Genomic DNA, 25962 nt, shown 5'->3' with positions numbered 1-25962 from the left:
CCTGAGTGCGGGCGCAGAGTGAGACTAAGCAGCTGGCATAGATGGGGGCAGGGCAGTAGGTAGCAGAGCATGGCGAGGGGTGGGACAGAGTTGGGTGTGGGATGGGGAAGAGCAGCAGGCAGACATTGATGACCCAGCATCTGCCGGTTCCCTTTACTAGTTAATATATATGTTGCTAGAGGCATATTTATTCTTTATATAATCTATAATGGCTCTCCAATGACAGTTTATTAATCTGTAACAACAACATATTAATAATTGTGCACATCTATAAAAAATATTTTCCAGATCACAATTAGTGCATGCTAACACTTAAATTATTTTTCTAAACTTAAGCACATTTATATAAATATTTAACTTATATTGTAAACGGGTTGGGTAGCCGCCGGTTGAAATCCCGACAGTGCAAACCCGAAGGTGCAGAATACCAACAGTGGTGATAAGTAACCTAACCCTCTCCCTCCCCTAACCCTCCCTTAGTGGTGCCTAACCCTAACCTCCCCTTCCCGCACCCTAAACTTAACCCTCCGGGGGGGTGCCTGACCTTAACCTTCCCCCTGTGGTGCCTAACCCTAACTCCCCCTCCCCGCAGCCTAAGCCTATACCTCCCTTGGGGGTGTCTAACCCTAATTTCCCTCTGAGAGTCCCTAAACCTAATCTCCCCTTCCCGGGGTAACCGCTCATAGTTACCCAAATGCATTGTTGGGGATTTCGGCGGTCAAGATGCCGATGCCGGTATCCTGATCCCTTTCGGGATAGCGGTGTTAGCATTTTGCTGGGCGACGGGATTACGGCGTCGGTATGACATACCCACTACATCCCTTGTAAACTTATATATAAAATGAATTGGTCTGTTTGTTTGTTTGCCTGTCCGGTTATGCATTCGGATACCCGTGCATTGATTGGAATTAAACCAATGCGAGGTGGTCCAGTTGGATCTTGGCCATGTTATAGGGAGGTTAGGTTCCCGCTCGAACCTCCCGTTGGTGTACGCTGGGCAGAACTTTGACCTGGGGGGCCTGTTCTGGCCCTTCCACTGGATGGATTTGGATAAAAACTTGATAGCGTGGATCCCAGAATACATACTAAGAGGTTAAGGTCCTGGACGGACCTCCTGTTGGTGTACACTGGGCAGAACTTTGACCTGCTGCAGTTGCTGGGTAGAACTTTGACTCAGGGAGTCTATTCTAGGCAATCCACTGGATGGATTTGGATGACAACTTCACAGGGGGGTGTTAATTGGTCTGGGATGAATAATGGAGTGGTTGGGGCCCCAGTCGGACCTCACGGCAGAGTGCGCCGGGAATAACTTTGACCCAGGGAGCCTGTTCTGGGCATTCCACTGGATGGATTTGAATGACATCACATAATAAAATTTAATAACTTGAAGATTTAAACCCGGGCAACGCCGGGTACTTTAGCTAGTAATATATAAGATAAGTAACAACATCACATATTTTACATGAAATATAACATTCTACATCAGTGGTATGTCAGTGGTTCCAGTGGTGCTTTTTTGAATTGCGGCACCCTAGATAATCAGCACTTTTTTCACAGCACTCTAGGCCAAACGTTTCTAATTGAGAAATTCTGCAAAGATTATTGAATAAAATAAATTGTGCTTATATGTCACCCTGAGGTTCAGTTAAGTGGTGGTGGACAAGGCTTCGATTCTGTTTGTCCACATGATTGGCAGCCACCTGCACTGATTTTACCTATTACATGGACCATAAATAAATTGATCTGGTCCTGAAATACCAACCCATGGCACCCCAGGAATTCCCCCGTGGTAACCAGTTTGGGAACTACTGTTCCATTTTTCATATTTTTATTTATATATGGGTATTAGTAAATTAATATATACAGTACATGACAAAAAACTTAAAGTTTATCTATGTTGAATTCTTTGTTTGCTGTTCATATTGTAATTTGGTAGAGACAAAAATATCTACGTAGTAAATCTATGAAAGCTTTTTATATAAAAAAAAATCCACAAAATATGTAAAGATTTATAGGGTTTTCATTGTACTGAATTTTCTAGTGACATCACTAAGCCACTGTCTGACTAGCAGCAGTGCAAGTAAGGTGGTACGGGCTGGTATGGCGTACCATTAAAAAATGAGTAGCTGGAACGCTGTTGCACATTACTGCTGGTGCCACTAGCTGCAACGCTTAGAGTGTCACAGCAGCCCAGCAGCTCCCGGATTGATGAGAAATGGCGGCATGTCGTGCTCACACAACCTCGGGATGCATGGCCACACACATTTTTGTGCACACGCCCTCAAAGCATGGACAGAGTACTGGTAAGACATAGAATCTTCTTGCATTACTGCTGAGAAATATTGATAAGGTCTGACATTCATGAGGTACTGGTTCTCAGTACCTAAACAGGCCACTTAAGCATAATAGTTCAGTCCATTATAAGAATATATATTGGTAGGTTCAATGGCAGCTGGCAAAAATTGATTTGAATATGTTTGTGCATACTGTATGCTTGTGAGGTAAAATATTTAGACTGTAAGCTCCAATAGAGCAGAACAGATATGGATGATTGAGTAATAATGTGGCGTTATATAAATAAACTATAAAATTTATAATTCTCAAGAAGAAGATACGAACAACCTGCTGTGGATTTAATCTGAGATTGGTTAAAATTGTTTGATGGCTGAATAGATCACCTCCAAATTAAGGGGTCTATTTACTAAGTCTCGGAGAAAGATAAAGTGGATGGAGAAAAATACCAGTCAGCTTCTAACTGCCATATCACAGGCTGTGTTTGAAAATTGACAGTCAGGAGCTGGTTGGTTGGTACTTTATCTCCGTTCACTTTATCTCCATCCAAGGCTTAATAAATTGACCTCTAAATGCTCTTTCTAAATATTTTCTTATTACCATAGTTTTACAAGTACTGTCTTCTTTTCATATATTTGGTTCATTGGAGTGTTTGTGCATGTGAGGAAAAAATATTTAAAAACTAATCAATTATCTGGAGGTTCCACAAAATGCATGACCATTGCATGCTTCAGCGGACACAAAATGTGTGAAACATGTCCGGAACCTGTTGGTAGAACCATGTTATTACAGTTTCATGCTCATAAAATATGCAGAAAACTCATATTTCCTGCAGACACTAACTTCATTATATTACATTTTACAGAACATTTAATGCAAAATTATCAAAGCTATATATAGAGTATATTTTTATATTAGTACAAATGCGAAAGTTCCATGATAAGTTTGAGTCTTCTAGTCACAAAGCCATTGACAAAAGTGAAACACTTGTTGCAGGCTTACATTTTTTTTAGTTGTTGCAATACGTGGTTTCAAAATGTAGTATCATGCTTTAGCTCATTTACATATAATGCTGGGTACACACTGTCGGCCAGTGTGTACCAGCGATATGTCTGTGAACGACGTCGTACATAGAATTATCGTGACGGCTCTGCTGCACAGCCAATGGCAGATATATTTGTCCATCGTGCAGTGTGTATGGGTGCGAACCGCGGCCAGGAGAAAAGATGATGGTCGTTCAGTGTATGAACAACCATCATCTTCAGATATATCTGCAGATCACTCGTTCTACAGATATATCTGTCAGATGTGTATCCAGCTTAAGGGGTCTATGTACTAAGCAGTGATAAGTGACAGAGTGAAAAGTGATAAGTCTGTGATAAGTGCCAGCCAATCAGCTTCCAACTGTCATCTCACAGGCTGTGTATGAAAAATGACAGTTGGGAGCTGATTGGCTGGCACTTATCACAGACTTATCACTTTTCACTCTGTCACTTGTCACTGCTTAGTACATAGACCCTTAAGACTCATATGTAAAATACGGGAAGGAAGCTGCTCAACTCCTACTCAGCCAACAACACTTATCTATGTGGCAATGTGTTTTGTTTAGTTTGTATTCGTTTGGAAAATCAGGAATTACATATTTATCTATATACTTAGATATAGATATAATATGAAAAAGACCAATAGTGAAGTATCATTGAAAATCTCACCGTGACTAGTGTAAACCCTTTCTCGGATGAAATACATTGGGGTCCTCAAGCAGCTGAGTCTGAATACAAGTACATTTGGATTTGCTACATCTATTGCCTACTGTTGGAAAGAGGTTAATAGACCAACATCTACAAGGTATTTATATAATCAGTTGTGTTTACATTTTTGTATAACATTACTTTTTTGTATATTAAATTATTTTTACAAATTATAATACAATGGTCTATATATCTCTGAGGTTATCAAAAGGACATATTCTGGGTATATGTTAGAAATGTGCGGGTCGGGTTCTCAGAAAACCAACAACAACTGAATTTAGGGGTTCCAAGTCAAACCGAGTTAGAGTTGGGAATCACTATGGGGTACCGAGTTGAAACGAGTCCTAGTTTGGATCTTCCCATAGTTCAGAACTGAAATTTAGGCTTTGGATGGCTTGCTAACAGGTAAAAATTACGTCATTTTAGCTGTTTTTATATTTATAATTTTTTTTAAATACAGGTAAAAAAAACAAAACCAAAACACGAAGTAGAAACCGGATCCAAAGCCAGCGCACATCTCTAGTGTATACGTGAGATTGCCACGAGTTCCAAAATTACAATGGAAACAATGATAACACCAATGGGTAAACTTTTTAAGAATTGTGGCCCTCATTCAGAGGCGCTCGCAAGAAGCAAGCGCTCGTTCTGAATGAGGACGGCCGCTTCATTTTTGAAATGCGGCCTCCTGGTCGTTAGGTAAGCTGTGGGTTACCACCCACAGCTTAACGACCGACCAGGTTGATGGTTGCAATGGTGAACACTATCGCGACCATCGGGGCTTGCGACAAGACCCTAAGGTTGGGTTTCGGCAGCCGCAAGCCCCAGGGAGCTTCCTGCTCTGAAAAAGCAGGAAACTCCCCACTGACATCACTGATGATGTCAGTGCGGCCTCCCACAAAACAGTAGGCGTTCTTTAAGAAATGCCTCCGTTTTGGAAATCACCCCCCCGGCCCGCCTACAAAACGGGGTGAGCTGTCGATCAACATTGACAGCCGCCCCTTTTGTAGAGAGCTCCGGAGCGAGAGAGTTTCTCTCACTCCTGGGCTTGGGCACGCACAGTGCGGCCACTGTGCATGCGCAGGGCTAACTATCGACCCGGTTGCACATTCGTGCTTGCAACTGGGTCTGAATGAGACCCAGTGTTTGGTTGTGAAAAAACATGTGAGTTATCGCACAGACCCGCGTGTATTTTTCACGCTTTAACACATCGATTTACTAGGAATAGTGTTAGCAGGCATTTTTTGATTCAATGGACTGTGCCATCATTTTTGACAATGTGCCTGTTCAGTCATATTGGGCTGAAAAAAAATAGGAGTGCCTGTGGGCAGCGTGGTCTGCAGAAGCACTGCACAGATCAGTGCAATCTGTGCACAGAACACTGGCCTTAGCCCCATAGGTCAACTTTGGTACAAATTGTGTCTGGCACTATCGCCCATCATCAGTGCCCAACCTCACTAATGCTCCTGTGCCTGAATAGATGCGAATCCCCACAGCCATGTTCCAACAATAGTGGAAAGTCTTCCCAAAAAAGTGAAGGTTGTTATAACAGGAAAGGGGGACCAACTCCATATTAACGCTGATGGTTTTGAAAGCAGATGTTTAATAAGCTCAATTGGACGTTATGTTCAGTTGTCCAAATACTTTCCATGTAGTCTATGTAGGAAAATAGACAGATGCAGGTTTGTTGTTCAGATGTACCAACTTCCTGAATTAATCTCAATGGCTGCTTCATGTTATGTGAACTAGTAAACATACAAATATATTGTAATTCTTAGTATATTAACTAGACAAGACTCCACTATATGCCAATGTCGAATATTTCAGTATTTTCTGCCTTATTGTAGAAAATTATTCATATAATTTCCTTTGTAAAGGAGAGGCTGTTTAATATATAAAATATATACTGCAGCTAACTCTGAACATCAGTCTTTATAGTAATTTAGTACTTACTGTTGTTGCACAGTATATAGATACCAACAGGATGGGGTTCAGCCTATCCCTTCACCCCTCCTGACAAAGAAACACCTCTAAAAAAGCTGCAGTCAAGATGTACTGATGTTCAATGCAGAATGCTGTCCAAGCTCCACTGCTGCCCAGGGGCAATGATAGAAATCCTTGGGGAAGTGGAGGCTTTCCATATGTTAGGTTTTAAAATACAGTAGAATATTTTGTTGTTGGAATAGCTGGCAACAGACTTTTTTGTGATGATTTGTTTGAGTCTTTGTCTATGTTCTATGCACTTGTTTAAAGGCATTGTGAAATGCCTGTATACCTGCACAATACATAAAGCGTGTCTATTTAAATCAGAAAAAACATGAATGAAAGCATAAAAATCGTTACTTCATAATGATGGTAATATAAGAAATAAGCATTGCTTTAATGCACCATCGAACCTCCACCATCAACTTTTACAACCATCTCCATCAAATGCAAACCATCGATGGTTTGCATCCATCAGTGGTCAATGGTCATCTCTACTTGAGGCAGAAACTCCACAGCATTACAGGACAATCCTACACTTCATAATGAGGAGTGTGCAATTGGAGGCAATGCCCAAGGCGCAAGACCAATGTGGCAGCAGGGTCACTACCCCAATGGAACCCAGCCATTCTATTCTACCTTGTGGGGTGCCTGGAGAGACACATGGGTACAAGGGGATACACCCAGCAGCCATCTTTCTACTGGGGTTTGTGTAGGGATGCTGGATCAGGGTGCACAGATGATCTGTTAAGGCATTTTTGGCCCTATTTACAACAATTTGCATTTAAAATGCAGTTGCAGTGTGATATTTTCACCTAATTTCGCATTGCAAATTTAGGAAATATCACAGGGATTTATTAAAGGGACAAAGCTTGCGATAAATCTCTGTCCCTGTGAATCCCCACTGCAGTCTTCTCACTGTATTTTTCGCAGAAAATATAGTTAGATTGTGCCCACGCATGTGCCGTCCGGCTCACCATACCCCCCCTGGAACCGGGAGAAACCCTGGATAATGCCATCTCCAGGTGCCGTTATTATCACAGAGCTTCCCCCTGTATTTTTTCACATTTTATTTTTAGTAAATCTGGCCAGATCACATTTCCCATTACAATTATGAGAAATGCGATCTGCTTACTAAAAATACGTGATAATTTAGGTTTGGAGTAGAATTTTGCGTATTCTACTCCAAATTTCCCTTTAGTAAATTTATGTGTAGCTAAAATAATGTGAAAAGGTTGAAAACACCCCTTTTCACTTTATTTTAGTAAATATAATGTTAATAAATAGAGCCCATTATCTTGCTTCTAGAATTGGGCTAATTAGACTGCATACCATAGTTCATCATTCAGTAGAGGAGCCATTAATTGTCTTATCTCCCTTGAAGAATCCTTTCATTTTCACCCAGAGTTATATTGTCAGTCTATTGAGGTGTTATAAACCTTTCAGAGTTCAATAGTTTGCGTCACAGGATACATGTGATATCATTGAAGTTTGGTTATATCTGGAAAAGGCTGAAAATATGACAGACAGCAGGCAAAGACGTGACAGGTGCAACCCCCTGAGCTTACTTACTGTCTGGACAGGAGGATATAGTACAAATAAAACTATGTCTTATAAATATTAAATACAGTGCTAGTTGCAAACAATTAGCAAAGGACATATTTTGAGGTTAGAGTCCCTATCAAATGGAAGCACATTCAAATACAAGATGCGCAGTCTTCATCCTGTGAAACTGATTAGAACATATCATGCTGCAAAATACAATCTCATTTTCGGACTTGAAGTTGTGTCTAATCAGGTATCCTAATCAGGCATTTTATAGCAGATATCCTGCATTCCATATAGAACACCCCAGTCGGTCCATGTTTAGCCAACTCTCACAATTAATGCTATTTTGTCACTTTAATCTTTTGTGTGACTTCATAAAGTCAATTGTGCACATACAGGCGAATGATATCACAAAACATGAAATAAATGTCACCAGTGAAGCACATGCTGCCACTATGAAAAATTTAAAGAAAGCCCTGGAGGAAAAAGGAAGCCGGAAATGAACTAAGGATGTCACGGTTCTTTATGGCAAAGCTGCACGTTCACAAGTCACAGAAACCATTTACTGCAGTCAGGGGCTCTGGCTTTCATACATTCTATCTTTCACCCTACGGTCAGGACATAGCCTCCACTAATTATTTTACTACTGAAACTTCAAACAAAAACTTGCAAGTTCACTGGGTTCCAAGCGATGCTGCAGTGAAGGGAATTGTGCTCTATTTCAGTAACCAGAGTAAAAGACTTCTATTTACCTGGTATTTCAAAAATAGTAAAATATATGCAACTGAAATCTAATAGCCAAGGTTCACTATAGCAACCAGGTTGATTTTGCTCTTCCAAAAAATTGCTGCTTTAAATCTCGTGGCTTAATCAACAAAATCTTGGTATTTACCAAGTCCAAAGAAAAAAGCAGATTGCACCTGTATACGTATAGTAATTAGCACTAGAGGTAAGTTTTAATCAATCTTATTTCACTGATGCATAATATTTAAACAAAAAAACAGTCAATTCATCAAAAATACATAAAATAACAGTAATCTCATGAAGAAGCATAAAATTAAGCGATATATAATTTATTTAATATATTTAGCTTGGTATGAGCGGTTCAGTTGAGGCTCGGATCTTCCCGCCAAGTTCGGATCTCAAAACAAGGCAAAACGTCATCTTTCATGGATAAAGATGACGTTTTGTCTGTGAAATCTTTTCTATACATTGGATGATGTTGTAATGAGCTCCTTTGACAGCAAAAGCAACCATCTTGTTGATAAATATGCCCCTTTATGGAGCAGGGCTTAAAGTGATCCTAGTGAGGCAGTGGAACTCATTTCCCTCCCCCTCACTAGGAGGAGTTACTCTGAGGCCTCCAGGAGCTTTAAGGTCTATGATAGTGTGAAGTACATTTAGATGCTTTTTAACACTCTTGCCAGATTCGACTTCAATAGGACACTCAAAAATGTAAAACTTTTCTGAACATTTTTTTTTGTGTTATTAAACTGTATTTACTAATTTGGTATGACATGTATCAGTAATATGGTTTGCCTTCATGTAGAATACTCTGTCTCAGACTTTTCCTTCTAATCCTACCAGTTGTGAATAGTTTATAACCTCATTCAGTTTCTCCAGAACTATCCCCACAGTGTCTCTCCAGCCTCATCTCACCTGTGTCTCCAGTGTCTCTCCAGCACAATCCCCCCTGAGTCTCTTCAGTCCCACCCCCTGAATCCCTCCAGCGCCACCCTCCATGTCTCTCCAGCCTAATTTCCTTTACATCTCTCCAGCCTCATCCCTCCTGTGTCTCTCCAGCCTCATATCCCATATCTCTCCAGTCTCATTTCCCATGCATCTCTCCAGCCTCATCCCCCTGTGTCTCTCCAGCTTCATTTTCACTACGCTTCTCCAGCGTCACCCTTCTGAGCCTCTCCAGCCTCATCCCTCTTTGGTCTTTCCAGCAATATCCCTCTTGTGTCTCTCCAACACCATCCCCTCTGCATCTCTCCAGTGACACCCCAGTGTCTCTCCAGTGCTGTCCCCCAATCTCTCCAGTACCCCGTGTCACTTCAGCGTCATTATCCTGCCCTGTGACTGAACCCTACTGTTATGTTTATTTATTGCTTTTTTTCCTCAGTCACTGTAGTGCTGCCCCCACTTTATATCTATTTATTTAATTTGCCAGTTCCAACCCCAGTCACTGATTTCTGATCTGACTACCCATTCACCACAATTATTTTTTATTTATTACTTACTTACTTGATGACGTACTTCAGTACTTTTATCCGGCTTCTGTACATGCATAAGTAGTGTGAGTGACTGGCATCAATCAGCTGAGTGGCTCCACCATCGTCTCCTTTAGTGTACTTAGACACTCAGTGATCCAGTGTCTGCCGGGCCCTCCTATGTTGTTCCTCTTCATGCCATGGTAATGAGAAAAATGTTGCCTCATGATGTCATTGCATCTCATACCCATAAGAGGGGGAGGTGAACCAACCGACTGTAGCGAACGAAACATAGTTCTGCCCCGTTCTGGCTGCCTTTAACCCCTGATTGAGAAGCTCCTTCCAACTTCACTTCTTTATAAGAAAGTACAGCTGATTGCTCAGACCTTACTACTATGCTATTAATACATACCTAGGGCCGTTAGAAGCAAATAAAAAAGGGGCAAATTTTAACTCGGCAAAACCATGTTGCACTGCAGGGAGGCAAATTTTAGATTTAGAGAGTTGGGAAGGGCTGTTTCCTACCTCAATTTTAAATATCATTGCAAAAACAAAGTTCTCCAGTATTCACTAGATAAAGAAAGCCACCTGTAGATACCCTGCATTGCAACATGGTTTGTCCAGGAGAAAATTTGCCTCTCTTTTGATCCTTTCATTGTTTTATCCCTTAGTTATCAGCAATGTCAAATAAATAAAGGGGATTCTTCACCCCATGCTTTAAACTGTCTTAGTAAGGTGTGGAGGTAAAAAGTTGCGGGGCCATTGTACAACCATTTCAATACTAATTTTAGAATAATAAATTACATAGTTTCATGTAAGTGACTATATAAATGCATGTGTAAGTGTATATATAAATATACTGTATTAGTACGTTTCATATATACAGTATGTGAAAATGAATGTGCCAGTGTATATAATCTTATAGCAGTTCATTGTTATTAAACACAAAATATTAATATTTAATACATCTACATCTAAAAAAAACAAATACAAGGTAACCTATGTATATATCAGGCGCAAAGTGAACACAATTACAATATGGTTAATTAACAGCTGTAATGCAGCTCCCACTTAAAGTGCTGAGAACACTTATATAGCTATACAAAACTAGTAAAATACAGAACAAGGGAGTGCACATAGAATAAAATGAATTTTGTTTAATATGCCATGAAAAAAAATCACTATTAGATAATAAAACAATAAAAGAAATAGAAATGATGTCTATAGACAATAAATGCCACTGATTTGTCTCAAGTTTCCGGCATAGGATTGAAACTTAGATAGTGAGATGTTCCAATTAGTATCATATTGTGGCAAAAGTGCCAAATAGTTAATGTGCTCACTCTCCAAAGACTTAATCTCACCACCAATGTTGATGCCCAGCAATGTTTATCACAAAAAAGCTGCGGTGGGAGAATGGCCTCTGTGTATTACACTCCCCGGCTGAATGCAATGTACAGTAGCAGCAGTCCTGGAAGAAACACATCAATGTATTAAGATCTGTTTTGGACATTAATACCGGCTGCTGGACGTTTAACTTGTGATTGGTGAGATACCTTGGACGCTGAATTGCAGTGGCGTAACTAGGCAGGGTGAGCGGGGCACATGCCCTGGGTGCCGTGGGACTGGCAAATTTGAAAATGGAGCCCACCTGTATGCGCGTGGCAAAAAATGGGCGTGGTCACAAGGGGCAGGGTCACTTAAAAATGAGGTGTGTCAACAGGACACGTATACTCCTTGCTCGTCACTCTTAACATTCCTTTCCATATGCACCTTAACACCTGTAGTGCTCCTTATACAGTCCGCCCTATGCAGTGCCCCCAGTAGTGGTCCCTCTTATGCAGGCCCACAGTAGTGCACCTTGTACAGTACCCCCAGTATCCAATTTCCCCAATAGTGGTCCCTCTTATGCAGGCCCACAGTAGTGCACCTTGTACAGTACCCCCAGTATCCAATTTCCCCAGTAGTGGTGACTCTTATGCCGGAATCCAGTAGTGCCCCTTGTACAGTACCCCCAGTAGTGGGCCCCCTAATGCAGCTCCCCATTAGTTCCCCTTATACAGTGCCCCCAGTAGTGGTCCCCCTTATGCAGGCCCCCAGTAATGGTCCCCACTATCCAGTGCCCCTTGTAGTTGTCCTCCCTATTTAGTATTCCCAGTGCAGTGTCCCTTGTGCCTCCAGTAGTAAGCCTCTTATATAGTGCCCCCAGTAGTAGACCCCCATTATGCAGTGCCCCTTATATAGTGCCTCCAATAGCAGTCCCCCCCATACAGTGCCCCCAGTAGTGGTCCCCCCTTATGCAGTGCCCTTTATATAGTGCCCCCAGTAGTAGTCCCCCCTATGCAGTGCCCTTTATATAGTGCCCCCAGTAGAAGTCCCCCCTGATTACTGCACCCAGTAGTAGTCCCTCCGATTAGTGCCCACAGTAGTAGTCCCCCCAATTACTGCCCCCTGTAGTAGTCCCCCCGATTACTGCCCCCAGTAGTAGTCCCCCCGATTAGTACCCTCAGTAGACGTGCCCCCCCAAATACACAGCAAAAAAATAAAATAAAAATAAAACTTACCTGCCCCACTCGCCCTGCAATAATTACGCCACTGGCAGTCAGTGCTACACATTTACACAGGACCGGCGCTAGGCTTCCCAGCGCCAGTCCTGTGCTGCACAGCTGAGCCCCTTCCTTCCCCCTGGCAGAGGGTGGGAGGCAGGCTCAGGCTGTGCATTCTAACACACACATCACCGCCAGCGTGGTGGCGATGTGTGTGTTAAACAGCAGCCAATGAGAGTCAGACAGACTCTCACTGACTGCTGCAGCGCCCACAGCAAGAGTCGGGCTGGAGCTCTCCGCCTTCCGGCTCTTGCAGTGGGTAATGGGAGAGACGTCATAATGTCTCTCCCATAATGCAGAGCGCGCCAGCTGCCGTGCGGACGGTGACGGCGGGAGCCGGAGCAGGAGCGTGGATGCAGGTAAGTTTTATTTTATTTTTGCTGTGTATTTGGGGGGGCATCTTTACTGGGGACACTAATCGGGTGGACTACTACTGGGGGCAGTAATCGGGGGGACTACTACTTGGGGCAGTAATTGGGGGGACTACTACTGGGGGCAGTAATCAGGGGTACTACTACTGGGGGCAGTAATCATGGGGACTTCTACTGGGGGCACCACTGGGAGGAACCTCTACTGGGAGCACTAAGCGGGGGGGACTACTACTGGGGACACTCCATCAGGGACCACTACTGGGGAGACTACTACTGGGGGCACTATATAAAGGGCACTGCATAGGGGGGACTACTACTGGGGGCACTATATAAAGGGCACTGCATAGGGGAGGACTACTACTGGGGGCACTATATAAAGGGCACTGCATAGGGGGGACTACTACTGGGGGCACTATATAAAGGGCACTGCATGGGGGGACTACTACTGGGGGCACTATATAAAGGGCACAGCATGGGGGAGACTACTACTGGGGGCACTATATAATGGGCACTGCATAGGGGGACCACTACTGGGGGCACTGCATGGGGAGGACTGCTACTGGAGGCACTATATAAGGTGCACTGCATAAGGGGGTCTACTACTGGGGGCACTATATAAGGGGCATACTACTAGAGGCACAAGGGACACTGCACTGGGGGCACTAAATAGGGAGGACCACTACAAGAGGCACTGGATAGTGGAGTCCACTACTGGGGGGCTGCATAAAGGGGATTACTACTGGGGGCACTGTATAAGAGGCACAACTAGGGGCCTGCATAAGGGGGACCACTACTGGGGGCACTGTATAAGGGGAACTAATGGGGAGCTGCATAAGGGGGACAACTACTGAGGGTACTGTACAAGAGGCACTACTGGGGGCCTGCATAAGAGCCACCACTACTGGGGAAATTGGATACTGGGGGTACTGTACAAGGTGCACTACTGTGGGCCTGCATAAGAGGGACCACTATTGGGGGCACTGCATAGGGCAGACTCTATAAGGAGCACTAGAGGGGTTAAGGTGCATATGGAAAGGAATGTTAAGAGTGACGAGAAAGGGGTATATGTGTCCTGTTGACACGCCCCCTTTTAAGTGACCCCGCCCCTTGTGACCGTGCCCACTTTCCACGCACACGTCTCAGGCGCGTGCATACGGTAGGGGGGGTGGGCTCCATTTTACCCTAGTTACGCCACTGCTGAATTGTGCATATCTGCTCATAGCATGAGCTGAGTCTCCCTCCACATTACATTAGGCAGTGGATGTGTTTCTTCCAGGACTGCTGCTACATTGTATTCAGCCGGGGAGTGTAATACACAGAGGCCATTCTCCCACCGCAGCTTTTTTGTGATAAACATTGCTGGGCATCAACATTGGTCGTGAGATTAAAGGGTTAATAAAGCTTGGAGAGAGAAACAATTGGAGATAAATAGCACCAACCAATCAGCCTCTAAGGGCGGAATTCAATTGATTCCTGCCCCCATCGCGCCCGACGGAGCTATTCAATTCCTGCTCCTGTCGGGCACGATCAGCTGACAGCGCTACATTTCAGCTCGCAGCCCCAGGGGGTTGAGAGCTGAAATGTGCGAAAAGTGACATGTTTGGGCACCCAAACATCACTTTTCGCGATCGCGCCCAGCACTTTGGTCGGGTTTAGCTGCTTTACGCGGCTAAACCCAACCACTTTGGGCGCGATAAGCACGAAAATCTGGAACAATTGCATAGCGGCCCGCGATCTTCTGTCACTTTAGACGGGAGATGCGGGCCGTGAAAACAATTGAATTCCGCCCAAACTGTTACTTTACAGGCTGTGTTTGAAAAATGACAGTTAGGAGCGGATTGGTTGGTGCTATTTATCTCCAATTTTCTCTCTCTCCAAGCTTTATTAAATCTCCCCCTAAGTCCTTGGAGAGTGAGCACATGAACTATTTTGCACTTTTGCCACAATATAATACTAATTGGAACATTTTACTATCTAAGTGTCAATTCTATGCCGGAAACTTATGACCAATCAGTGGCATTTATTGTCTATAGACATTGTTTCTAATTCTTTTAGTGTTATATTATCTAATAGTGATTTTTTTTAATGTTATATTAAACAAAATTCATTTTATTCTATATGCGCTACCTTGTTCTGTATTTTACATTTAAAAAAAAACTTTTTTTATTTCCAAAAAATGCAGTTTAAGAGAAAAAATAAACACAATTTTAGAAGACTGAAAAAAACATCATGTTTATGCCTATGTTGTATTTCTTTTGAAGTTTGCTAGTTCACTTTCACCGTCTCCAGATACACTGCATTTTGTTCAACCCATAAACGAGTTAAAACAATGGCAATTTAAAAATATCCAAATAATATCATTTGTGAGCAGTTGCGAGGGCTTTCTCCTGTCAGTCAGGCTGTACATTTTACGTAACAAGTCACAATTACATTCTTTACCCAGCCTGCAAAATCACCATGCTAATAATACAGAAACTGAGGAACCCGCCTCAGACGAACACAAGTTATAATTAATTGTATTTCTGCGTGAAACAACCATGGAGACGGCTGCCAGGAAAAACTGAATAGTTTGCTAGCGTAAGTATTCCAGACAGCACATAATGAGAGAAATGAGATGTATCGCTGTTGGGAAGGTTATATATGCCCACATACTTTTCTATATGAACATATATAATGAGCCTCTGTCTGTGGATGTTTCTTATGTCTCTCCCGTAATTAGTCACACGCTCAAGTCTGAGGAGGTGTGAAACAGCGCCGTCCCCATCCAAGCATGGCATGTGGAGAAGGGCAAAAATGGATAATTCTCTGCATATATTGGCACAGCTGCGACAAAGACTTTTAGCAGAGTATTATTTAAATATGTTTAAATGATGAGAACAGCAAATAATCCTTTTGAAATTTCTAGGTCCCCAAAATATTCTGTTAGTAGTACTGACACATTGTGCAATGCAAGGATTTCTTCTATGCTCCCTCACTCCAGCAATTTATTTTTCCTGCTTTTTTTATTTTTTAAATTGTTTATTCTTTTTATAGTGTTTTATTTCTCCCTCTAGATTGTATGCTCTGTAGGCCGGCTGTCTTTATCATAACTATGACTGTGGGGCCTGATTCATTACGGATCGCAACTGCAATAGCGGTTATGCACGCAGTTCATCTGCGATAGTATGCTAATTCATTTGATCGCTGTGCCGCCACAGCACTACCCAAGGACGCCCACCTTACCTTACACACATCCGTAACGTTTAGCAAGACTGCAAAACCATTGGTAACATCAAGTACCATCGCAGCCTCATGCACACTTGCACAAGCCCTGACCTTACTCAGAAATTGATAACTTCCACATACCCTATGAGGCCTCAGGCTGTGTAAGGCATCCCAGTGGATAATATATGCACGCCCATGCAACGGCCTTCAAACGCATTGGACACCTGCATTTCACCAACCACCCCGTCACCTCCCACAAAGGCACTTCCTGTCAATCACTCTGCAATGGGTCTGCATAGTCACTGCAGTTGCAGTCCCGATCGCGGTGGCTGGTTTGCCCACGTGCGGAAATCGCAACACTCAGCCAATTGCGTGTGTATTAGCAACTGCAATACTTGCTAAATCATGCCCTATATTTGCCATTCCGGCCTTGGGAGGCACAATTTAAAAGACAGCAGAAAATTGGTTTAAGTTATTTTATTATAGTTGATTAATAGTTTACTAGCAACCTATTAATCCTTTCAAAAACAGAGGCGTAATATAGCCCTGCCTCTTAGCAAAAAATATTTTTGGGAAGGGGGTATGCAATGCTGATCCATCCTCTAGAGGCCCCAGGTTGCTATTCTGGACTAGTGTAGGAGAGGCTCACATGCAGGGATTTTATGCATGATGCGCTGAAGCCCTGTATGGGCTTTAGGTTCTGGAACCGAAAGCTAAAGCCTCATTTCACTGTGCATTTGTGCTTAAAAGAGCCAAACAGAGGCAGATGGAAGAGCATTGCTGGGCCATTCTCAACTCAATGGCAGTAGGTTATCTACTGCACAATTGTGTGAAGGGTGAGGAGGCTCAAACAAATAAAATAAGGTGTACTTGTTGCCTACATTCAGTGGAGGAACCAATTTTTGGGACTTAATCAATATCCATGAGGAAGCAGCTTATTTATTCCCAGGAGCCAAAGACAATCACGGTTCAAAGATAGTTGATTGTTTGCATTCTTAGGAATATTTGTTCAGTCTGAAAATAGCACAAAATTCACCGTACCATAACCATAATAACAGAGACTGCAGCTGCTACAGGGACCACAGTCCTATCAAAGTCCATGTGAAAATTATATGTTCCAATGTTAGGTGGATAATAGCTGTCCAAACAAAATGCTGGTATAGGGAAACAAACATTGGATACTGAGGTGACGTTGTTAAATTCGTAAGGCATGGCCACGCCCACTCTTTACATTTTTTTTAAATACTATGGGCAGCACCACGCACGGCAAAGGGGGATCTTTGGCCCTTCTCAGCAGCTGACCAGGATCTCTGCAGGGCCCCTCCATTAAACAGAGGCAGGTAATCAGTACCCCCCCACACTCACTTTGGAGCACCTGAGGATGTTTATGCATAAATCAAACACACATTACTTTAAGTAAAACTTATTTATGTAGTGCATACAATATCTAGTCATTCACCTCAGTCCTTGCCCCAATGCAACTACAATCTATATTCCCTCCCATATAGACACACATACACTCTAGGATAAATTTTTTGACTGAAGTCAATTACCCTACCAGTATGTTTATGCAGTGTGGGAGGAAACTGGAACACCCCTAAAGAAACCCATGCAAACGTAGGGAGAACATACACATACCACACAGAAAATGTCTTGCTCATGAATTGAACTTGTCTGAATAGTCTGTCCACTACGCCAATTGTGCTATCCCGTATTTGAGTCCTTTGCTTGAAAGGTTGTTAACCATCACTAATTTCTCTTCCTATTTTCTAGGTACAGTCCCAAGTTTTAATGATTCATCCTTGAAAATGTATCTGATTTTTAGTAATCACCGGTCCCACAATAATAGCTCCTATTTTTTGTGCATGCTAGACAGATTGCCTACAATCTATAGACTTTACGAGTTAAGATTTATTTTTTTAACTCAATATAAATGCAAAAAAACACTGTGGCCACATTCACAGTCACATGGTCGACAGTTACCACGTTGACATTCATAACATCAACTACACAATGTCAACACCAGAATGCCGACATGGTTCAACATGTCGATATAATCTAAATGACGCCACCTGAAATGTTGACACTCCCGGAGTGCTGACTGTTAGGGTTAGACGCGGCCATGATGGTTAGGGCTAGGCTGCAAGGAGGAGAGATACGGTTAGGCAGTAGGAGTAGGGTTAGGTATTAGGAATGGGGAAAATACTCACTGGGACACTCTGCACCAGAATTGCTGGTCACATGACTGCCAGGACATGAAAGATAAGGCTGGATACGCCACTGCCACCGGGACCAGGTAAGTGACCGCTAGGCTGCCAGGGTTTTAGGTGAAGTGAAACCCAAATAATAACAATATAATAGAGCACCTATTCATGATTTTTACAATTAAAATGGATATTGTTAACAATTGTTAACTGCTGAATGGGAACTGTTGTTAATTCCCCACTCAGAGTGGGTGGACAAAATTACATAATTTGACTACTTTTAAAGAATAACTCCACCGAAAGTTCAGGAAGTTCACATTAAACAATAAAACATTGTAATTAATGTGCATGGGAGTATTGAGCCTTGCTTAGTCTGTTCCAAACATGCTGAGCAAGGGTCAAAGCTAATAAAGATACCAACAATCCCGATGGATCAAGCGTATGGCACCTCCATGGTAAGTACAGTATATTTAATTTTTATTTGCCAAGTATGGGGAGACAATTACTCACGGACAGTGCATATGTGGTAGCCAATGAGCTGGCTCACACACACACTACCTGGCTCCCTGGAAACAAGTAAGTCTACTCTAACCGCTGCTGCTGAAATGAAGACTTTCTAACTTTTCAGGTCTTAAAAATTAGCCTCCTGAGACTTCGCTGTACATGCCCCCATGCCACCCCGGTGCCAGCTGCTTAAAATCTACTTTTGTAGAAATTAAGTGATGATGAATAGACCCCTTTAAGTTTAACATCTTCTTTGTTTATTGTAATCATTTTTATAGTTAACACTCTCTAGCTTGTGGAGCTCTCTGGGATTGCAGGGAGACGAAAGATGAGGCAGTAACAGCTCATCCTCACTTCTGTATAGTAAAACACTGCTTGCAGAGCGGGGGGCGTGGCCACACGGGCAGTAAGCTGCACAGAAAAAGAGTTAATAGAGGCATGCCTCTGAGTATGGGGGTGTGCCTTGAGCACTGATGAAAACCTTGGATGTGTCATGTGACCAGGAATTGCATTGCAGTGTTTAGAGATCGGAGTTTAGTCAGCAACAGCAAGAGAAGACACAGTGATGCAGGTAGGAGAATGGACACTGAATCTTAGTGTAGTCAGGGGAGACTTAAAGTGAATAGGGGATTAAACAGCCTCCCAGTATACTCAGACCTATCTCCATGTGTGCCTCCCAAGCCTTTGGCTTGACTGATTGAGACACCCTCCGGAGCTAGAGCCGTAACTAGACTTTTTGGTGCCCTGTGCCAGAGAGAGCATTGGTGCCCCTCCCATTTTTTAAATAGGGACATAAGATAGTACACCTGAAAAAGGGCCATGGCCTCATGGGAAGGGCCTCGGAAGAGATAGTGGAGGCCAGGAGATGATGGGGTAAAATAAGAGAAAGCTACAATTGAGAATGATAATAAACTGTAAAATTGACAGGCCCAAACAGCGCCCCCAGCCCCGTGGTGCCCTGTGCCATGGCATAGGCCGCACTACCCTAGTTACGGCCCTGTCCGGAGCCATCGCAAATCCAAGCAACTGTGTATACATATGCAGCCACCGTCGCAGATCATTTGATAATCATCCATCTGAGTAGGCCTATGGTCATGCAGAATGGCCGAAAAATAAAATTGCTAATAAATAGTGCGCTGTAAAGAAATAAGATCTGCTAGCAGCCAATATACAACGGCATGTACATCCACAGCCCAAAAAACATGTAAAATAGAAAATTATGTATATATAATTCTGTGCTTCTTATTTCCACATGTAAACCAATACATCTATGGAATCACTAAATAAAACCATTGAAACACATATTCATAGTCCAAAAGAAGTCCTTCTTTACAGGTTGATCCACCTTATAAGTAAAAAGTTTTCATTGATCTTTGTATCCTGGATCTGAAACAATAGTAGTATCTCCCAATAATGGGTGGATACAAGAACAGAAAAAAGAAAATAGTGCAAAACCTTATGATAAAAGGTAAATTTAATGAAAAAATTGCACTTACAAGATCAAATGAATAAAACAGCATATAACATAAATCTGTTGGTGGCTGAGCAACACCGCTTCCACGATCCTCCTATAATCACCCAGATGGAAATCAGGCTGGAGTAATAGATACAGGTCCGGACTGTTTCTCCCCAATTGAAGAAGGTGGAGGAATAACGATGATCTCTTAATGCCACAATGAGCCAAGCTTAACGCGTTTCCGACCCTGTTGGGTGCTTCATCAGAAGCATGGCCATAATCAAGAAAAAACCTCCTTAAATACCCTCATAATTAAGTCCAGAACACACTCACCTGGAGATTAATGATCCGCTGACTTCCGCTCCTGTCGCTGACAAAGTGACATCATAAAAGTGCATCGGGTCATGTGACCCTCTACTATGCGTTCCAAGCTTAGCCTCTCTCCCAATACATAAGTATTCTCCCGAGAGGCGTCGCCATCGTGACTCAAGTGGTGTCACGTGAGCGCTGCAGGTCACCTGACCCGCGATCATGCGTTCCAAGCTTAGCCTCTCTCCTGATACGCAAGTATCCTCCCGCAGGTATCATGACTCAAATAATGTCACGTGAACACTGCGTGTCATATGATCCGCTCAGTTGCGTTACACACCTTCCGTTTTACCAATGGTGTGTCATAATAAATACGGAAACACAACTCATGCGTTCCAAAAATCTAGAGATTCATTCTGCTCCAGTGAGGGGAAGTCAGCTTCTCAGTACATATAAACAATAATACTTAATTGATGTATCAAACAAGTAAACTGTGTGAACACGCAGTGTTCACGTGACATTATTTGAGTCATGGCGGCGATGCCTCTCGGGAGGATACTTGCGTATCAGGAGAGAGGCTAAGCTTGGAACGCATGATCGCGGGTCAGGTGACCCGCAGCGACCCTATTTTATCTAAAGAATTACCCACTAACCCTGTTTTTATTTACAAAAAAGCTCCATCCCTCAAAAACCATCTTGTGCGAAGCAGTCTGGATATTGAAATCAGACAAAGCATTCGCACAAAAGGGTTTCACAGATGCGGTTTTTGTCTGATGTGCAAGACGGTTAAAAGTGAAACTAGCAAAATTCAAGAATTCACTGTAAATGGTAAAGATTATAAAATTGACCAATTTATTACATGTAGTTCAAGAAATGTGGTATATGCTCTGGAATGTACATGTGGCCTTATATATGTAGGTAAAACAACAAGATGTATGAAAATCCGTTTAGCGGAACATATATACAATATAAGAAAGGACCTAGATACACATACTGTATCTGCTCATTTCAAAAAGGTTCATAAATCTAAAGAGTGCTACATTAAAAAATTGGGGGGAATTCAGCTAGTCTTGCCAAGAAATAGAACCAGAGATCTGGAAAGGAGACTCTCTAGGAATGAGAGGCGGTGGAAATATGAGCTAAAAACATTAATACCAAAGGGATTAAATAGTGAGTTTGAATTAAAATGTTTCTTAATTTGATGGAATTTACATTTTAATAATACCCATTTTTAAAATTTTTTTTGTGTGTATGTGTTTTTAACATTGTTGTCATTATTGTATTGTAAAGATGATGCATTATGTACTTTATTATTGTACCCTGGATCATGTTTACCTGTTTGATACATCAATTAAGTATTATTGTTTATATGTACTGAGAAGCTGACTTCCCCTCACTGGAGCAGAATGAATCTCTAGATTTTTGGAACGCATGAGTTGTGTTTCCGTATTTATTATGACACACCATTGGTAAAACGGAAGGTGTGGAACGCAAGTGAGCGGATCATATGACACGCAGTGTTCATGTGACATTATTTGAGTCATGACGGCGATACCTCTCCGGAGGATACTTGCGTATCAGGAGAGAGGCTAAGCTTGGAACGCATGATCGCGGGTCAGGTGACCCGCATCGCTCACGTGACACCACTTGAGTCACGATGGCGACGCCTCTCGGGAGAATACTTATGTATTGGGAGAGAGGCTAAGCTTGGAACGCATAGTAGAGGGTCACATGACCCAATGCACTTTTATGATGTCACTTTGGCAGCGACAGGAGCGGAAGTCAGCGGATCATTAATCTCCAGGTGAATGTGTTCTGGACTTAATTATGAGGGTATTTAAGGAGGTTTTTTCTTGATTATGGCCATGCTTCTGATGCAGAATGGCCGCCTGAACTGAGATGTTGGAAGCACTTTATCTGCGTACAGGATCGCAGTTGTAGGCTGAGACATACCTCGAAAACTGTAATGACACATCTGTGTTTTTGCTGCCACTCACCGTAAACGCCCCCAAACGGTCCCTTTATGTCAATCACTTTGCAAAGAAATCCTCACTGCGAGCAGCATCATTAAGGTACCTTGGTCGTGTGCAGTGTGATCGTGACACATGCGCAGTTGGTCTATAACCGCTCAAGTGTGTGAATATCGGCATTGCATACATGTCTGAATCAGAAGAAATAATCATACAACATAACGTACCGGGCGGTGGCTAGGGAGGTTTTCTCGAATGCAGGTGTTAATTGGAGTTAGTCACTCTCCAAGAATGATAAATACACAACACATAAGGTTAACAACAGCGCTATGATGAATACACAATAATATTTTACATAAGGTTAATAACAGCACTATGATAAGTACACAACACATAAGTTTAATAACAGTGCTATGATAAGTACACAAAACAAATGGTTAATAACAGCGCTACGATAAATACACAACACATAAGGTTAATAACAGCGCTATGATAAGTACACAACACAAGGTTAATAAAGCGCTATGATAAATACACAACACATAAGGTTAATAACAGCGCTATGATAAGTACACAACACAAGGTTAATAACAGTGCTACGATAAGTGCACAACACATAAGGTTAATAACAGCGCTATGATAAGTATATAACACAAGGTTAATAACAGTGCTATGATAAGTACACAAATCAAATGGTTAATAACAGCGCTACGATAAATACACAACACATAAGGTTAATAACAGCGCTATGATAAGTACACAACACAAGGTTAATAAAGCGCTATGATAAATACACAACACATAAGGTTAATAACAGCGCTATGATAAGTACACAACACATAAGGTTAATAACAGCGCTACGATAAGTGCACAACACATAAGGTTAATAACAGCGCTATGATAAGTATATAACACAAGGTTAATAACAGTGTTATGATAAGTACACAACACATAAGGTTAATAACAGCGCTATGATAAGTACACAACACATAAGTTTAATAACAGTGCTATGATAAGTACACAAAACAAATGGTTAATAACAGCGCTACGATAAATACACAACACATAAGGTTAATAACAGCGCTATGATAAGTACACAACACAAGGTTAATAAAGCGCTATGATAAATACACAACACATAAGGTTAATAACAGCGCTATGATAAGTACACAACACATAAGGTTAATAACAGCGCTATGATAAGTATATAACACAAGGTTAATAACAGTGTTATGATAAGTACACAACACATAAGGTTAATAACAGCGCTATGATAAGTATATAACACAAGGTTAATAACAGTGCTATGATAAATACACAAAACATAAGGATAATAACAGCGCTATGATAAGTACACAACACATAAGGTTAATAACAGCGATATGATAAGTATATAACACAAGGTTAATAACAGTGCTATGATAAATACACAAAACATAAGGTTAATAACAGCGCTATGATAAGTACACAACACATAAGGTTAATAACAGCGCTACGATAAGTGCACAACACATAAGGTTAATAACAGCGCTATGATAAGTACACAACACAAGGTTAATAACAGCGCTATGATAAAAACACAACACAAAGTTAATAACAGCGCTATGATAAGTACACAACACATAAGGTTATAACAGCGCTATAAGTACACAACACGTAATGTTAATAACAGCGCTGTGATAAGTACACAACACATAAGGTTAATAACGGAGCTAATAATATAAAAATTGGAAGTGAGTTGAATTAATCACAGTTCTAAATTTATGAATAAAATATATAAACATTTAATATTAGAGAATTACACATACATTGGTATGAAAAAAATTATTATTATTATCCTTTATTTATATGGCACCACAAGGGTTCTGCAGCACCTTACAAAGTACATAAACAAATGAGCACACAAGAAAAACAGTTATTAACAGTACAAACAATGCAGGACAAATACAGGATTTATAAAAATAGCACGTGAGGGAAGAGGGCCCTGCTCATGAGAGCTTACATTCTAAAGTGGAGGGGCAAACAAACAGGGGTGACACAAATGGGCTGGATTGTGAGGAATTAACATGGAGTAGTGGGTTAGGATGAGTGCTGGAAAGCTTTGAGGAGCAAAGTTTTCAAAGAGTTTTGAGCTAAGGCCAGGGGGACGAAAAAAGGTAGCTACTCGAAGAAGTTGGAAGAAGCGAATGTCATGAGCGTTGAATGGAGAGAATGAAATGGAGAGTTTAGTATGTAAGAGGTGGTGGGGGTGACCAGACGATAGAAGTACCCCGACACTGTGGCAACCTCCAGGCCAGGAAGTGTGAAAGACTGTGAGGCCCCTAAAGGAGATAGCTGCAGGAGAGGTGGTGTCAGATGGGTAAATCCAGAATTTGGTGATGGCTAGGAGATTCAAGGAGTTGGAGATGAAGCTGTCATGGATGGGGACTAGTTGATTATAGACAGAACTGGGTTAACTTTCCAGAGGACACAGGAGAGAGGGACAGAGTTAGGAGGAGAGAGAAGAGGGAGATTGTTAGTCTTACTGTAGCGTGCGGTTAAAATTGATTTAGAGCAGGGGGATAAGGATAGTGTGCATATGCGGTGGGCTTCAAAATGAGGAAGGGTGACAGCAGGTGGTGGGCAAGCTGGAGGTTTTGTGTGGTGTGAGTGGAGAAGAGAGGTAACTTGGAGAAAAGGGAGGGTGCAGGGCTTAGTAGTGAAATAGCAGGACCATCGTGGTATAGGAGTAAATAATAAAGGAGTTTTGGGAGATACGGTGGAGAGTACTAGATAGGATGAAGGGAGACAGAGGAGAGGAAGGAGGGGGAGGAGATGGTGGAGGAGACTATGGAGGGAGGAAAGAGATGTAATGTAGCTTTACAAAGTTCAAAGCTATGGTTGATTAACCATTTCTATATCACGCCTAGAGTGTGAGGGCAGGGGGGCATTACTTACAATGCTTTAAGAAGCAGCTGAGATGTTTCAATGCTGCCTTTAACTATTTGCTAAGCGCAGCTGGAAACAAGTTAAGAGAGTCAGAATTTAATTATATTTGGCCATGTTAAAGTGAAGGCTGCACTGGAAAAAAAAAACCAAGCCGGAGTGAAAGCAATAATCAGAGTAAGCTTGAGTGACAGCTCTTCAGTCAAGTTTTGGGTTCTACTTAGTACATATGATAATGATGCTATTATTGGCACAGTATGTGATGAAGGTATCTGAAACTGCATATCAATTTGATGCCACCAATTGATTTGTGGAATGAAAGACACGGAAAGTAAATAACTATAAATAAATAAATATCAGTAATCTATCCAACAGTGAGATGACATGGTGCCCATTATTTCATTCATCACTACACCTGCTGCATCCACGTGACCCCTTTTCTATTGTTATTAACACAGTGCATATGCAGTGTCATCTGTTTGATAACTTTAACCCACTACAGGCTGAAGAGACTGAGCTACGGCCGGACGATTGACCCAAGGGTGCTACCAAGTAGGCTTCGGGCAGTTACATCTGAAATGTTGCTTTTCATGTATTAAGGTTATCATCAAAAAGGCTGCATAAATTTA

The sequence above is a fragment of the Taudactylus pleione genome, unplaced genomic scaffold, assembly GCF_031769625.1.
Source record: "Taudactylus pleione unplaced genomic scaffold, aTauple2 ptg000082l, whole genome shotgun sequence".
NCBI lineage: Eukaryota > Metazoa > Chordata > Amphibia > Anura > Myobatrachidae > Taudactylus > Taudactylus pleione.
This window is presented reverse-complemented; position numbering follows the sequence as displayed.